We start from the raw sequence: 17,579 nt of genomic DNA, 5'->3' as shown, positions 1-17,579 counted from the left end.
AGTGTTTTCTTAAATTTTGTTCCCTAGGTGCTTTATTTGCTTCACCCTAGTCCTGGCCCAACTTAGAACACAATATTATTTTTAATTTAAAATCTTGGTCTGCTTGGCCTTACGCCACAGGCTAATAAACCAATAGAAGGCCCTGCCAACAACCACATTGTTCATTCCATGCATACATTTGAGGATTGGGGAATGGTCAGTGGGAATGGGTCATACCCTACTCTACCAGGGGTACCATAATGGCATTTCTGATCCTTGGGCTTTAATGTCAAAGCAGATCTTGCATCTAACACTCCTCAAAAAGCCTTGGAATTCCTATTTCCATATGAAAAGTTTTCCAAATTTATGATCTTAAGTCTCTTTGAGAACAAGGGACTCCCATTACTGTATATATTTGTGATGTTACATGATCCTTCTTCCTGAGGACTCAACCTCTTCACCAATGTGTAATATATCTGAAAATGACTCAGTTTCATAAACTGGGCAAATAATTGAGGTTTTATTATTAGGGTGTCTTCCCTTAGCCCCTTGATTGTCTTTGATCTCTCTCGATTGTACAGGTTGGGCATTACTCTTTTATCCTGCCTAACCCTCTCATCCCCAAATACTGTGTTTTATTAACTTCTTCCATACCTCTCTCTGAGTTAGGGTGCCCTGGCTGTCATTCAGACCTTATAACTCATTATGATCATTGTATCTACCTTTCTAATGTTTCAGCACTGCATCAACCTGATCCTTGTGATTTTGATATCCTATAATTCCATTGCTATTAGGCAGGTCAGTTCTATAATAGTGTCTCCTATCGTAGCTTCAACCAACAGATGACAGCTGGTATGAACTTTTCAGTGATGCTGGGGCTCCTTTCACCAGCACATCCCTTATCTCTTTGGAACACAAAATCCTCTAGCTCTCTCACAGAACAAAGCCAGCTGTTTTTTTTTTTTTTTTTTTTATGGTGGCCTTTCATAGTATATACACTCTAGTATTTCCACATCTCTGAACCTTTTAATCTTCTTTTCCAACATCTGCCTCAGCAGCCCTGACATTTCTACTTGCATTATTATGAGCTATTACATTCTTAAAACTTTCAAGAGCCATCCTAGCAGCACATGAGCACTGTCTCCCAGAGTCCTTGTTAGGGTGTTAAATCCTGTATCTGGGATGGTGCTCATTGTCAGTAAAACATTCCGTCCAATTATGTGTTTCTGTCCCTAGATGAAGAATCCTCAGGTTCTAGTCCCTCATATAACTTCCTGGCTGCTGCCAGTTTGAGCTGACTTGGTTCTGCAACTCCTGCAGCTCAGTGGGGTAAAGAACATTTCCTACTTTTAGCTCAGACTTCCCTGACTAGTGTGTGTTGTGATTAACACTACACATTGGTCCTGTGGCCATTAAGGGTGGTGAAGTTCAATTCTCAAAGGGTATTTATATTGTCTTGTAAGGCAGAGGACTCATCTTTGCCTTTAAATGATGGGGTGCACTGGCCTTTACCAGAGAAAGGTGTTCTACTTCTGTAGTTTAGGTACTTGTGTGGATCCAGGTTTATGAGTTTACGCATCCAGATAACCCAAGCCTAAGACTCAGAGTCTCACCAATCTTTTGTAGTCAGGGCTTTGCCCCAGCGTAGCAGACTTGATATTTTTGAGAATTCAACCTTCTCTGGAACCTTCTGCTCCCCTTATAATTGAGAAGCAGACTTGATCCTTAGTTTTTTTCTGTCCTCTAATTGAAAAACCAATCGTCCTTATCTTCAAACCGGTGATTTAACTGCCCTTGGCATTTCATTTCACTGTCTTTCTACAATACATTGATCAGCCCTAGCCACAACCATCCTGTCTCATTGTTCCTATGGTAACTACTTTGTATTTCTCAAACACCAAAGGTATTTAACCTGCCAGTGCATTCCCTGTCACAATTACGCCATCCCATTTCACCACTGGTGAATGTTAAATACATGCACTGCAAAGGCAGCACAGAGACTATCAACATTCCACCTTCCATCAGTGATGGAGTTCTCACTGTCTGCTGGTGGTATACCTGTTCCAAAACACCATTTTATTTATTTTATTTTATTTTTTTAAAGATTTTTTTTTTGATATGGACCATTTTTAAAGTCTTTATTGAATTTGTTACCACATTGCTTCTGTTTTATGTTTTGGTTTTTTGGCCCTGAGGTATGTGGGATCCTAGCTCCCTGACCAGGGATCAAACCGACACCCCCTTCATTGGAAGGTGAAATCTTAACCACTGGACCGCCAGGGAAGTCCCCCCAAACGCCATTTTAGAATGTTCCCTAGGACCACTTCTGACTCCTTTTACTTCAAGTATCGAAGTCAGAAAATAGGGTTTGAGATGTAGACTGGCATGCTGGTGTTTTATCTGGGATTGCATTTTAACAAGAACACCTATATGGGAGTGAGGGATGCAGGAAGAGACAAAGGAAGAAGTTGAACTGTGATTCAGTTGCAATAGAAGCCTCAGCTAATTTCACAGGAAGCTCTGTATTTAGAATAGCTAGAAATGTCCTTAATTGAGGCAAGGGCCAGTCCTTTATTTCTCTACATCAATCTGCTTTTAGATGAGGGGTGCTGTAGAAAGGGGGTCTAAACCTGGGTGAAGCAGCTTCCTTTAGCCAAGAGCATTTTCTGGGGAGAAACTCGGCTGAGGTACATCAGCAGCAACATTACCTGAAGTTGGGATAGTGAATATCTTTGTCCTGAAGGGGTGACCTCAGTGACACACCAACAGTATGAAAATAGACCACCTTACATTTTTCTTCCCTACTTCTCCGGAAATCTCATGCTTAGCAGAGGACAGCAAGAATGTGGAATAGAAAGAAAAAAAAAAAAAAAGCCAAAATGTGGTTAATTCTTAAGCAGTTTAACTAGTTCCTGAAATATTGATTGTTCTTTACACGGTAATGCTAAAGGAAAAATAGAAATAACATGTATGTTATTATATATTGAGCCTCGGAATCTTGGAAACCTAGGTTTGAATTCCATGCCAGATATATTGGGCAAGTAACCGTATCTCTAGGTATCAGTTTCTCCCTCTGTACAAGATGGTGTTTGCAGTATACTTCTCTTAGAGAGTTAGAACATTTGCCTGGGGCCGTGGATCTGAAAAATCTCTATCTCAACCTTCCCTGCTACTTTGGCAGGAGGAACTTAATAAATTGGATTTCTCCCCTTGCTCCTACCAACAAGCAGTCAATCTGCCAATAGCGTGAGTGGGTTTGGATTGAACTATCTACTCCCTCTCAAACAAGTATACTCAGAAAGAACGTAGAAGACTCATTTTGACTAGGGGTGCAAGCATTCTGTGCTGGTGAAATAAGTTTGTTTGTTTGTTTTTTTCTCCGTGTGAAACTATTTGCCTGGGAAACCTCCCTCCACAACTCCAGATTCACTATCTGGCTGCTCAGCTGATCACCCCTGACCAACCAAAGGTAAGTCCTAGCTTGGACTCAGAAAAAAAAAAAGAGCCTACATGTGTACACTTTTCCATGTGCCAAATGATCTGCATTAAGGCCACCAAAACTTTAATAATCCAGAACATGCAGACATGTATTACAATTTTAGAATCACTAATGATGGGAGTAAATTACGAGGAACAATGGAAGCTAAAGAGAGCTGACTAGATTTTGGATCCCTACCAGGAAAGCCAACTGTTTTCTGAGAAGGTCCACCTGTTTAATTAGCAATAATCAGAGCCTTTAGATGATCACAGAGTAATTAAATAGCTAAAGATAAATAACCTAGGAGGGTTAACAATTTAATCCCAACCAAAGAGAAAACAGAATGCAATCTAAAAACGTCATGGCAAGCAGAATTGTAGGTTAATGACCTTGCACTTGATAATCTAATGGAGTACACATAGTAGCAAATTGAAAGTAATGGACTATAGGAAATTAATACATATACTGGCATTTTATAGATAAATTATTCTAACACTAATTGCAATTAAATCACCTTGTTTTAATATGATCTAGTAATTAAGCCACAAGTAGCTTGCTGCCTGGTTCTTGTCTGAAAAGGAACCAAACTAAAGTATTTGACTCAGCTAAAATGTTTGTGAATATATCTCCAAACTTCTTCTTTCATTAGGGTGGAAATTGGTGGGAATATTAATTATTTGCAAAAGAATTACCTTGTTTGTTTTTGTTTTTCTTTTAGGATATGCATCTGCCTAGAGAAAGCATTATTAGAACAAGTTGGTCAACCTGGGCTGGGCCCTCTTTCGTGGAAGAAACACTGTCAATGCTGACAACCTCTCTCCAAGAGGTGATTGCTTCCAAGTTATTCAGTTTCATCTATCATCTATTCCTTAACAGTAGAAGTGTCACTCTATAGTCAAGAATCACATACGACTGGCCCCATGGTTCTAGCTACGTGTAAGCCTCTCCTGGTTTCATCCAGGTCAGTTGTCTCCCTTCTACGCACTAAAAATCCTTCTGTGTATAGCTTTATAGCACTGTTCTCACCACATCCCAATCATCTGCTCATGGGTCTGGTCATGTGGGCTTCTGTGGTCTGTATCATAATTCTCTTATGTCCCCAGATGTTGGAATAATACACTGGGTGTTCAATAAACTTTAATTCATTGAAGGAAGGAAGAAAGGAAGGGAAGGAAGGAGAGAGGGAGGGAGGGAGGAAGAAAGAAAGTAACAGAATATAACCTGTAGTTCTGTCAAATCACTTCTTGTCCATTTGTATTAAAAAAATTTTTTTTTAAATAGTGTCTGGCCTGTGCAGAGATCTATAAGAATTAAAAGAGAGTGTTAAACACACATGTGCATGTGCATGAGACAGAGAGAGAGAGAGAGAAAGAGAGAGAGAAAGAGAGAAAGAGAGGTAAAGAAAATTCTGCCCCTGATAACTTAGAGTTCATTGGACAAAACAAGGTTTATACACACAAAACAAACAGCAAAATTACTTGCCAATCACTGCAGCGGTAATCATATGAATGTGTTTCTCCTCACTGTAAACCCAGGCAATAGGTACTACTGTCATTACCATTTTATAGATAATGAAACTGATGTATGAAGAATTTAAGAAATTTCCCCAAGGCCTCTCAGAGTGTAAGCAATGGAGCCTGTTTTCTAAATAAGGTAATCTGCTTCCAGAGCCTGCATACTAACTGCTACATAATATAACTGTCAAAAACATAGATGTTTTGTATTCAAAGGAGGAAAAGGTCATTGATCTTTAAGAATTGTAGTGACTAAAAAAGTTTAACAGAAATGTTAAAAACCATAAAGGATCTGAGGTTTTACTCTACTTGCAAGCTAATGAGTTGTCCAGCCAGAGTTTAATGGGCACTGGTAGAGGATATGAAACTTCTGGGTCAGAGACAATGGACAGTTTATTACAGCAATCAGCATTTACATTGGTTTTTCAATCCCCAATATTTATAGGCGTACAGAAGCACAGTACAGAAGGGGAACCTTAAGTTTGGGGAATGCAAATCTTTTATAATGGGCAGTAAGCAAACCAGCCCTTTTGCTTCAGTGGGAGATAGTATCTTTGTCTTCCAAGGCTGTAAGTAAACCTCTCTCTGCTATTCGTATATTCCAAAACTGTTCATTATAAACAATCTTTGAAAATATAGTCCAGGAAAAAAAGGCAATCAATAACTCTGCTCACAAGGCAAGCAGAAACACAAGAGACCTTCAGAGAGAGAACTGCCTCCTAATAAGCCAGGCATAGAGTCAACTGAGTCTTAAAAGATGAGACAGATTTATATAAACAAAGGGAAGGAAATGAGGAGAGCGGAGTGAGAAAAATCAGCATAAAGACAGTAGCAAACATGATTTAGTGTGAGTGACATTCCCCTATGTATCAGAATGAAACAAAAAGCTCGACAGATCTCCTGTGGAATACTTCAACTGCCATGCTGAAAAACAAAACAAAACAAAACTTAGATATTCTTGTAATCCAAGCTCTTCACAGTGTTTACCTGGCACCCTGCCCAAGGCTAAACTCCACAGGTTGATCACCCTTTCTTTCAGAAAGTAACATTACCAGCAAAACCCAGTGTACAAAATTGGACCCACTAGCCTTAAAATTCTAGGTCAGGGCCCCTCTGCCCTACAAGAAGTGTTGTGCTAATTAGAAAAAGTACCATCTGCAGATGGGCAAATGGCTTGGTGAGGATGGGATGCCCCTGTACAAATTAGAAAAAGGAACACCACTGAGCAGAAACAGCCCAGAGTGAAGAGCTTGGTGAGTGCAACACTAGTTAGATAGTAAACCCTCCTTACTCCCTCACCCAGGAGCCTTTGAATAGTGTACAAACTTTATGAAACTGTGCAGAACAGCACTGATCTCAAAGAAAAGCTTCATAAAAGCTGTCCTACAAATTTGCGAAGATTTATATAATTTATATACTTACAAAGATTACTGATAGATATCCATGCTCAAATTTGATGAAACCCTCATCAAAGAGAAAGGAAAGGAAGTGGCCGCAAACATTGTGGTAAAAGTTTATAAAAAATAATTATAAGGTTAGTAGTAATTTTAACCCAGTAACTCTGGTATGGGAGTAAATCCTAAGGAAATGTTTTCTGTAAACTTCAAAAAGCTGTTATACATAAAGATGTTCAGAGTAGTCTATAGTTAGATTGGAAGTGATAAAATATTGATTAGTAAATCCATTGGAATGTAATTCAAATATTAACATTTTTACTTTTTGTTTTTAATAACATTAAGAAATGTTCAAATTATGTTTTATTTAACTATAAAATTGTATTTATATAACTTAAAAAATTGAAGTATAACTGATTTACAATGTTGTGTTACTTTCAGGTGTACAGCAAAGTGATTCAGTTTATATATATATATATATATATATATATATATATATATATATATATAATTTTTTTCTTTTTCAGATTCTTTTCCCTTATAGGTTATTATAAAATACTGAGTATAGTTCTCTGTGCTATACAGTAGGTCCTTGTTGGTTATCTATTTTATGTATAGTAGTGTTATCTAACTTATTTTTAAATGTGTTAAAATACAACAGCAAATATGGTATTATATTATTTTTATCTTCATATTTCGATATTTTCTACACTTGTATGTATTGTTTGCATTATTGCAAATAATAGTAAGAGATCCCAAGTGATTTCATGGTAAATATGCATTTATTACACAACTACTCTTTCCCTGGCATTCTGCTAGATTCTCAAAAGATTAAAGGGAAAAACATGTTTCTTGCCTTTAAGGAATTAACAATTTGATGATTAAAAACAAAATCTTAATTTTCAAAAAAATTTTCATGTAGCATGTTCTGGGAGGTGAGTGGAAGCTGTTGACTGGTCAAAGAAACAGTAATACTCCATGGAAGAAATTCTATGTGTTCAGGGCCTTAAAGGATGAACTCCTGGCTGCCACGTCCCCTATGGTAGGGTCAGCTGGGGAGCTCTGACCCTTGAGTAGTGTACAAACTTTATGAAAGTTTATGTCTTCTACTTTGACATAAATAAATGAAGGCATTCCTGATTTAAAGTAAGATCGAAGGAGAAGAAAAATCATCTTTTGCTTGAAGAACACATTCTATACTAATACAAAAAAAGAAAAAAAAAGGAGAAGAATTTTGAGGGGTCTAGGCTGGGAAGGGAGAGTCAGCAGAGGAAAGAGAATTTATGAGTTATAGGAAAATATGCCAGTTTACTCTTTCTCTGGGGGAAAAAGAAAGTTATCAGTATCTAATAAAGTAGGTTTTTTTCCAAGGAGAGTGAATGTGTGGAGGTAAATACATCAAATAAAACATGTTTTTGAGGAATGCTTTTTTATGATGAGTGAACTTGGCGATGGTAGGAAGGGCCAATAAAAGGTGTTAGGGATTTCGGGAGGTTCAATAAAAAACGGCCTTCTGCCCTACCTGGGTTCTGAAAGAATTGAGCAATGAAGGAAAATAGCGAGGCAGATAAGGGATCAAAATATTATCTTCATTATAAAACAGGCTAAATAGGAGGATATAGCTTGATATAGGAACCTAACGATTAGGACAAATAACCACATAAATAAAAGAATTAGGCAGACTTATAATCCAGTCACTTTGGAACAGGGCGGCCTCAATGTTTATATGGGGCCTGGAGAAAGAGCCTGCACCAGAACAGCAGAAGACACCTCCTCCCTACAGGCAGGTTCTCCCAAAAAGAAGAAAATGAGGTAAGCCAAGCATGCCTAGTTTATTCTCTGCAACTTTACAACTTAACCGAAAGACATATTATTATATATGCCTTGTGATAGAGGGAGTAAATGGGCAGGGAAAGAGTGTTCAAAAATTACACTAACTGAGTTCTTATCATAGAGAAAGAAATATCAGCCATCCTCAACGCAAAAAAATCACTTTTGAAGCTTGTTTAAAAGGGGGGGTTGTAAACCAAACCCACAGAGATTCTCATTCAGTAGATTCTGGGATATAACTCATGAATTTATATTTTTAACATTCACCTCCCTCACTAACCTTGAGTCATCTATTATTATTGGCTTTTGGACCACATTTTTAGAGACCATAAACCACCTCATGTTGCTGATTTCAGATATCTTTTTTTGAAGGAAGACCTAATAAGGTAATGGAAAATGAAATATATAATTACATAGTTATTTATTATAGCTACTGTTGTTATTAGTTCATCGAATTGTGATACTGCTTACATTCTAGTTCACAAAGTAATTATGCTTTTGAAGGAAATTCTCTTGCCTTCATTTGGTTCAAAAATGTCTAAGTCATACATCAATATACAAAGTGTTTCATGACCATTCAAATGAACTAAAAAGCATTTTTTAACTTCTGAAGTAGTGGTTACTGGAAACATTTGCCAAAAGTCTGCAGCTGATACTTCTGCAAGCTTCACAGGGCATTTGGTCCTGTCGGAAACATCCATAATACACACCAAAAGGTTCATGAAATCCAGTCCTATCTAAAACATCCACAAGCGTATTTGGTCCATGACAAATGCTTTTGGACAGGTTCAAATATCCAGGACATTTTGGGATGGATTAAGTATCTTATGTCTCATGAACCAAATGTCTTATGGACATTTTGGACAAGACCAAATGTCTGCTAACCTTCTTCAAAAGTTCTTTTCCCTAGCTAAGATGACATAAGAGGCCTTCTAACCCTGGCATTCATATAACCCTTAGTCCTGGTGTGGCAGGCAGGATTCTAAGAGTCTCAATACCTGGTGTACACATCTTTTCCCAGATATCCAGCCAAACACTAACATACGTAATGACATAAAGAGATTTGATAGATGTAATTATGGTCCTCAATCAGTTGACTTTAAGATAGGAAAATTATCTAGGTGAGCCTGACAAAATCACATGAGCCCCTTAAATCTAAGACTAGAAGTCAGAGACAAAAGAAGTCAGAAATTAGAAGTATAAGAGGGATTTTAACACATGAGAAATTCTTCTGCTGGTTTTGAAGATGGAGAGTGCTATGTGTCAAGGAATATGGGTGACCTCTAGGAGCTAAGAGTGGATCCCTGCTGACAGCCAACAAGGAAACCAGCACCTCAGTCTTACAGCTGCAAAGAACTGAATTCTGCCAACAACCTGTGTGAATGGGAAATGCCTCCAGATCAGAATGCAGCCTGACACCTTGATTTCAGCCTGAACAGAGAAACTAGTTACACTGTGTCTGAATGTCTGACCTTCAGAACTCTGAGCTAATAAATGAATCTTACTTTGAGTTGCTAAATTTATGGTAATTTGTTACACAGCGACAGATTAACACACTGGTTTCTTGGCTAAGTGCCCACTTAAGTTACATTTTGCTTCTCCCCAGGTCTATCAAAAAAAATTTTTTTTTCTAATGATACTTGAGAAGCAATTAGATAAACTCAGCCCCCTCTCCTTTCTTCCTCATCAACACATTAAGTCTGACAATGGTAGGAGGATGTTGGTTCCAACTAGGAACCACAAGACTGAGTATCTGCCCATTTTCCCCTTTGCAGAAAGAAGTCTCATAAGGAATATTTTTTTGATTGGCTGGTGCTTAAGTTGTCAATATCTGGTTGCTTTAAGCAATTGTGACATCATGCTTCAGATGAACCAGGAAGACAGATGCTTGGATGTTCATCTCATTTTGTCAGTAAAATCCCCATTCAAAGGAAATTAGGTTGTCCCCAGATGAAAGTTGGAATCAATAGCCATTTCAAGCACTATTGTTTTAGGTAACAATATATTTCGTTAAATTAGGGTGGTAGATGATGGAGATGTCCTTGTATCTTATCAATTATGAATAAGCTGTTGTTTGAAAAAAACAAGATGGGTCCTGTGGTGGCAGAGATCAGCCAGGTTATGCCTCTGGAGGGACAGACTTTCTGAGTTAGCTGATGATCAGATCTGACTTTGCTGATCCAGGCACCGATCTAAGGCAATCACAATATCCCCAGCTCAGCCTGACTCACTGAGGAGGACAGGTCCCTATAAGTCCAGTCCAGACCTTCAGGAAGTCCCTGGGGAAACTGGGTGACAGAAACTAAATAAGACAAAGCTCATATGGAGCTAAATGAAAGATGGGAGTTAGCTGGGTGTTTTGGACAGAGAAAGATCTTTAACTATTACATGTAAACAATATTACTAATTCTGTATACTGAAGAGAGTAATATTATTGTATTAGCTGTGATTTGGAGGGTAAGTCCTTAGTGCCAGACACTGTACTAAGTGATTTCACTGAATCCTACAACTGTCTTGTGAGAAGGATATTATTCCAATATCATTTGTTTGGATAAAGAAATCGAAACTTAGAAAATTAGTGACCATGCAGGGCAATATGACTAGTAATTGGTGGGACCCGAATTTAAGCCCAGGTGTTTCTTATTCTAAAGTCCATGATCTTAACATTGTGTGAAAGCCTGCTAGTTCCCTGATCTACTAACCCACATTAATGGAATATAGTTGAACCATTTTCAGATAAACTAGTCTCTTTGCTGTTTGGGACCCTGTTCCATACACAAAATAATCAGCAGCTAGTTACTAATAAGATTTGGGGAAATATCAACATTTCCCTTGGTCTTAAATCTATCCTACATGTTTTCTATAGGCCCAAGATCCCTTTGAGTTGCCATGGAAGACCGTGTTCAAATTCAACCTGTGATGGGTATGGGCATGAAGAAATAGTGAGAAAAAGAGAGAGGTGACTCATTTAACCATCAACAGAGGTAAACTGCTTCTTTGGACTGTTCCCTGACATCACGTACTACCTAACAAGTTTGAAATAGGCAAAACAGCACTGAGGAAGGGAAAGTGCATAACTCACAGCATTAAGTGAAAAGCAAATGTGAAAAGGGCAGGTTTGTTACTTCTTGAGTTTCCAGAAAGTCAAGATTTGTCTTAGTTGATCGAAGGGAAAGCCACCTCTCTTCCACCTTAAATTGCATTCAAAGTCCAGGCATACTATTCATATAATTTATATCTAATAGATACAACAACAGTAAACACAGTAATATCCATGTAGCTGCTGAGCCTTTTGACATATGTTATCCCATTCTGTTCCTAGAAAAACATGTGAGAAAAGAAGGGTGGGTATTTTCATTTCCTTTCTATGAGCATAGTAAATGTCTCATATTTTGTTGCATAATCCAAAACTAGCAGAGCCAGGTCTGGACTGGATATTTAGCTATAAATGCTTTTTTTAAACTTGTAGCCCAGGAAACTGTAGCAGATAGAAGTCACCTCTGAAAGCAAGAAATTGGAGAAAGATGTGAACTTTGATGCCTTTATGCCTGGGACACTTTTCCTGTTTATATCTAGATCTTGGGATTGGGGAAATAAAAGAATGTGTCCACATAATTGTGATAATTTCAAAACACAGCCACACATTCTTTGCTATTCCTCCCATTAGGAGGTGATGTCTATGTCCTGAAATATGGATAGACTTGTAACTGCTTCAACCAATTGAGTGGGCAGAAGCGACATTATATGACTTCCATGTCTAGGTCACATAAGACTGTACAATGTCTTTCTTGTTCATTGACAAAATCCCTCTCAGAGCCCACATAAATCTGACTACCCTGACATCACCATCTGGAAAGACCACATGTGGGCTCTCCAGGTTGCAGTTCCACCAAGCTCAACATTCCAGCCATCCTTTCTAAGGTGCCAGACATGTGAGTTAAACCATTACGAACTCGCTAGACCAGACTGTCTGCCAGCTGTATACCAGAAGTGACTTCCACTGATGCCACATGGTACAGAAGAATCACTTAGTCAAGTGCTGCCTGACTTCACAGTCTACAAAAGTGTGACCTATAATTATGTGGTTGTCATTTCAAGCTACTCAATTTCTGAGTAGCAGCAATAGATGCCTGGAACAACGTGTGTGTATGTGCGTGCGCGCGTGTGCGAGTGTTGGGATACAGAGGTACAGGTAATCCTGATGCTTTCATCTCAGTCACAGAAACTAGCTTAAAGGAGCTGGGGATATGCCATCATTTTGTTTTTAGAATGTGGCACAGAGCCGTCCTTGGTTTCCTCTTCTCATGCATCTTGGCCAATATAGTCCAGAATGGCCTGAGTAGTTTTCAGATCACCTGAGTAGTTTTCAGGGGTTTAGGCAGAGGCAAAGAAGTTTGCCTTGCTTTTTTGTTTTTGTTTTAAATCACCCATCAGTGACCAAAAAAACCATGTTATTAACATCTGCTTTTGAATTAAATGGCTTAAAATGATCAGTATTTTATGATGGAAGTGACAGATGCCGGGTTTTTCACTACACAGAGTTCCATTTATATGGGAGCAGGAATTTAGAGATTTTTGGCAGGGTCAAATAATAAAAATAATATATTATTATTATTATCAACACCAAATTGTCATTATCGTGATCATCAGCATCAAACGCCTTAAGTAGATAAATCATCAGAAGAAATCAATAAACCATGCAATCACACTTAACTTGTAAAAGTGCTAATTGCTTCAGAATAAAAGCTAGGCTTTGGGGGAGTTCAATCATTTACAGTTAGTCTAAAGCACAAAGAAACAACTCCAAGTCTCCTTCTCCTAGGAAGAGACCTGAAGCTAAGCAGAAAACACATATACGAACATATATATATACCACACACACACACACACACACACTCATTACAGTAACAGCTTTCCTTTGATGGTGATGAAAGCTGACATCTCCCATCAGACAAGAATTTGAAAACTTTATTTGTGCCTCCAAATAGCCTAAGCTCACAAGGAGTAAGTCTAAGAGGGTAGACAACTCTTAGACATGTAACAACTGGAGGAACAAGAGTGTTCCTCACATACAGGAGATTCAGTGTTAGGGGCCTTCATCTGGTATTTTGCCACTGACCAAGGTAGTGTGGTGCATCAGAGTATAGGTTCCAGAGTCTGGATTTAAATCTCATGTAAGCCTTCCAGTTTCTGGATTATCTTGAATATTATAGCTCTCCAAAACTTTATTTTACTCTCTGTAAAATAGGGATAATGATATTAGCCACCACAGGGGGTGTTTTTAAAGATAAAATGAGCTAGTGCAAGAGAAGAACTAGACAGTGGCTGAATTAAGTAAATGTGGGATAACATGTTAGATAAAGAAAGGTAAAATGGTAAGCCTGGGTATGACTAGATGGAGCTCAAGGACCCAAATGAGAAGCTGCATCTTAAGGGTGTGCCAAGAAGATCATCTGAAAATTGACGGCCAATCAAGAAGTAAAATTTAAACGGGTTACTCCAGTGAAGCTGGAGACATCTGTAACTAAGGGAACCAGATACCAAGGGAGGTTTTAAGTAGAGGGTTGGAATCAGAGTTTAGCATCATATAAGATCTGATATGCAGGTGACTGAAGGCACTATTGGTCCCCAGCCACTGATCGTATTTAAAGGGGTGGTATTAGTATGGGCACCAAAAATAAAGACAGACAGCCAAATTCTCCCCCCAAATCTAACAGCCTCTCCATTCTCTTCGTCTGTACCCTAAGACTTATTTATTCTTTTACCTTGTCAAACATTATCATTGGAATACGACTTTAGCTATTGTAGCCTTTGCCATGGATTGGATCTGTTAATGACCCTTCCTGAGAGTAACATCAGCTTGAGAATCTGGAAAGTACATTAAGTTTATTTTAGGAAACTGCCAATCTATGCCCACTAATGTGGGCTCCCAACTCTTGACACCTTGAAGTGCGTGTTTTATCATGAACCCCAATCCTAAATCCCATCCCCAACCATATCTCTACAGTAACCAGGTCCATCCAAATATAACAGGAGAAGATACCTTAGAAGGTTGGAAAGACAGAAAGAAAAGTAAATCAAGGGGATCCCCAAGGTTGGGAATTTGAATCAGTGCACTCAAGTTTCAAATGGTGGATGGCAGGGTGGCTGCAAAGTCAAGACCGGGCTCCCAGTATCAGAACAAGTGCACATATATTGATGAAGGACTGGAGACCAGAGGAAGCAGATGAGGAAAACAGAATGGAACATGTGAGGGAAGACATCCATAGAAGTCATAAGAAGAAGAGAAATTCAAGTCTTAATCTTCCTGAGGCTTGACATTCAGCTTTCCTTGTGTTCCCTTGAGACATCACTGTGGTCCCTTCTCTGCATCTGAATTTCTTTGTCTTTCTTGGCACAAAATGATTCCTGACTAGAAGAGTAGCCCTTTGTTCATTCTGAAAGCAGAGTTTGAGCAGTAAACTTTTTTTTTTTTTTTTTAATTTGAAGAGCCAATGCACAGTGGTTGATGCTATGAGAGAGATTTGGAGAAATAAGAAAAAAAAAATCTATAACTGGCTGGGGCAGTCACAGAGAAACTACCTTTTATCCACTTCATCTCAGGCACGACACAGCACCTTTCCCTAGGAAACCATTTCTGAGGTCAGTAGAGACATCAGAACCCACTGGAATAAGTCCAGAGCTCTGCAGTGGCATAGACCAGGAACTGAAATCCAACACGTCCACCTACTAGCCATGTGGCTCCAGGTAGTTGTTCCACTTCTCTGAGCTTCACTTCCCATATCGCTGGTGTGAGTAAATGAGTAACTATCTTGTATGGGCTTTGTACACATTAAACACAAAAGAGCCAGTCTACGGAGCATCTAGGCTATTCCTGGCACATGGTAGCTGACTTCTGTTTGCTCATACAGTGGTATTTTTGTGTAAACTAGAAAAAGAAGCCCCTTCCTTTGGGTGGCCAAGTTGGCGAATAGAGTATGGGAAGGATTCCAGATGCTATTTTTCTCCTTGGCTGGGTGCACTTGTGTGATGCACAACCTGCACAACAGTATATGGAGGCCCTGCGTAGCCAGTAATCGTTAGCTGACCACTATTCTGATGCCTTTGCAGATGGCATATATCCAGATGTATTTCCTTCAGGAAAACAGCATGGATACATGCGTGGAACTAGTATTTTTTTTTCACTGTACAAATTGTTTCATAAAAAAGAGGAATAGCACAGGTGAAAATAAAAGTGTCATCAAGATTTTCAGCTGGACTGGAAAATCAGTGCAATTCAAGGTGTTGCCAATATCACCAATTATGTCTCATTGGGCATAATCAAAAGTGGTTTGCACTCATCTATTACAGATTATTTTCTTAACCTGATGCTTGGCCACTTGTCACCTGAACCACTGAATCAGAAGCAGGTTAAAATTAAAATAAAACACATCCATGTCTTCTATCAGTGTGGCTACCAGCTGGGAAGTAGTTTATCTATAGTGCAGAGTATATAATTCAAATTAAAATCAGAGGAAAAAACAATTTGTTTTCTGTTATGTACATGCAGAGTTAAGGTTGCTGACAGATTTATGAAATTCAACATGCTGACACTTTTCACCCACTGACATTTTTACTCATTTCCTATTGAGACAGGAAGATTAGTTAATCTTCAGGCCCTTTGGATGATCTTTCTCTGGGTCTCAACAGACTTTAAATCTAAGGAACTTACTCACTCTGACTTGATGCTACAAATGGTAGCTGTCTGAGACCGAGTTGCAGCAGCTCTAAAAGTGACACAGACTTTTCCATATGGCATTTACAGGGGTCAACACTATAAAACAGGCTGTGACACAAACCACAGACACTGAGGACATTGCTCAGCCACACTGTGTTCTCTTTTGATTTTTTCATGGGCTGGGGGTGATAGTAAAAAGAATTCAGAGCCATGAGATCCTCTTACCTCCAGATCAAAAGGGACAGTAAGTAATAAAAAGAGAGCTCCAAGTCCATGGTGAGAATTCAGAAATATCATTTGGGAGAAAAAGCCAGGGCAACATCTTTATTCTAGAGTTGGCAACCCCCAGCTGTGTGTGTGGAAGTATTCTAGAGTGAAGAGGTTCAGGAGGCCTCCATCTAAAACCTGCCCTTGGGCAATGAAAGCCATGAGAAAGCCAAGAACGGCAATGTTTCTGCAAAGTCAGTTCTCTAGGGTTTCTTTTCATCTGTCTGCCTCATAAAGCAGTGTTTCAGCACCCATTACGCAAGAAAAAAGTAATGGGTTTTTCATAGGTCTAAAAGTGCCTAGTACACAGTAAGTGCTCACAAAGGGGTCTTCCCTCCTTCCTCAAAAGGACACACTGGTCTTCTATTAGAAATGAAGAAGGAAAAAGTTAATTCTGCCCAAAGATGAGCTGCACCAGCATATTCCCTGAGTCTGTGACAGAAGACTGCTCCCTCAGCAATAGCTAAGGTTTAGGAATCCCCCTCCCCTTCTGCCACCTCATCTCTGGAAGCCAGGTAAATTCTCACCTCAATGGGAGGAAATGTCACCCTGAGAGTGAGGGGTCAATTCTCTCTGAGTCACCTTTGCCTGTAGGCAGAGGGTGTGGTACCTCTGGCTGACCATCCTGTAGGAGACATTCCTGTCAACGTGGCCTTCCACACAGGTAGATTTCAGTGGTTAGGTTCTAGGTGCAGTAGGTAGAAGCAAACAGATCAGAGTTTGAGATATTGTGGAGAGAGTTTATTATCTTGTCTGAAAACGAGTAAGCACATTTTTTTAAAAAAAGATATTACTACTTTTACTTAAAACTCTACCGCTAGAGAAACATGTCTTTAATTCAAACACCACCCTCCCTCCACCTACATGCAGTCATATCAGTGCCAATTCCCCCGACAGAGTTACCCCGCTAAGTTACCACACCAGGTATGAATCTATATCCCAGATCACCTTCCGACAACGGGAGAGTTTCTTAGGAGAGCTAGAATAGCCAGAGGTAAGAGGGTAGAGGAAAGACAAATAAACAAGAGGTGGCGATTTCCCAAATGTCAATGAAATTCACATTCTTTATAGAAAAATATGAGGTCGCTTGTCAGATAGTACGTTATCGCAAATATGTCATTAAACAGCAACACTCCCAAGACACAAATCCTGTTAAAATATAGGGTAGAAAGAGATGAATTATAAATTCTGAATTCTAAACTGAGCAGGAAAAGCACAATGATGAGAAAGGTAATCACTCTTAAAAGGAAAAAAATGAGGGGTGGGGGAAGAAATGGAGAGACAGAGAGAAATGTATCCCTAAGTGTAATTTCTTGACTTTTTACCGTAAGCATCAGAACAATTTGAGTGCACAAAGTGCATCAGAGATGGTACTGCCTGTTTTCAATGACTGGCTTGAA

The sequence above is a fragment of the Balaenoptera physalus genome (assembly GCF_965194825.1).
Source record: "Balaenoptera physalus genome assembly, chromosome: 14".
NCBI lineage: Eukaryota > Metazoa > Chordata > Mammalia > Artiodactyla > Balaenopteridae > Balaenoptera > Balaenoptera physalus.
This window is presented reverse-complemented; position numbering follows the sequence as displayed.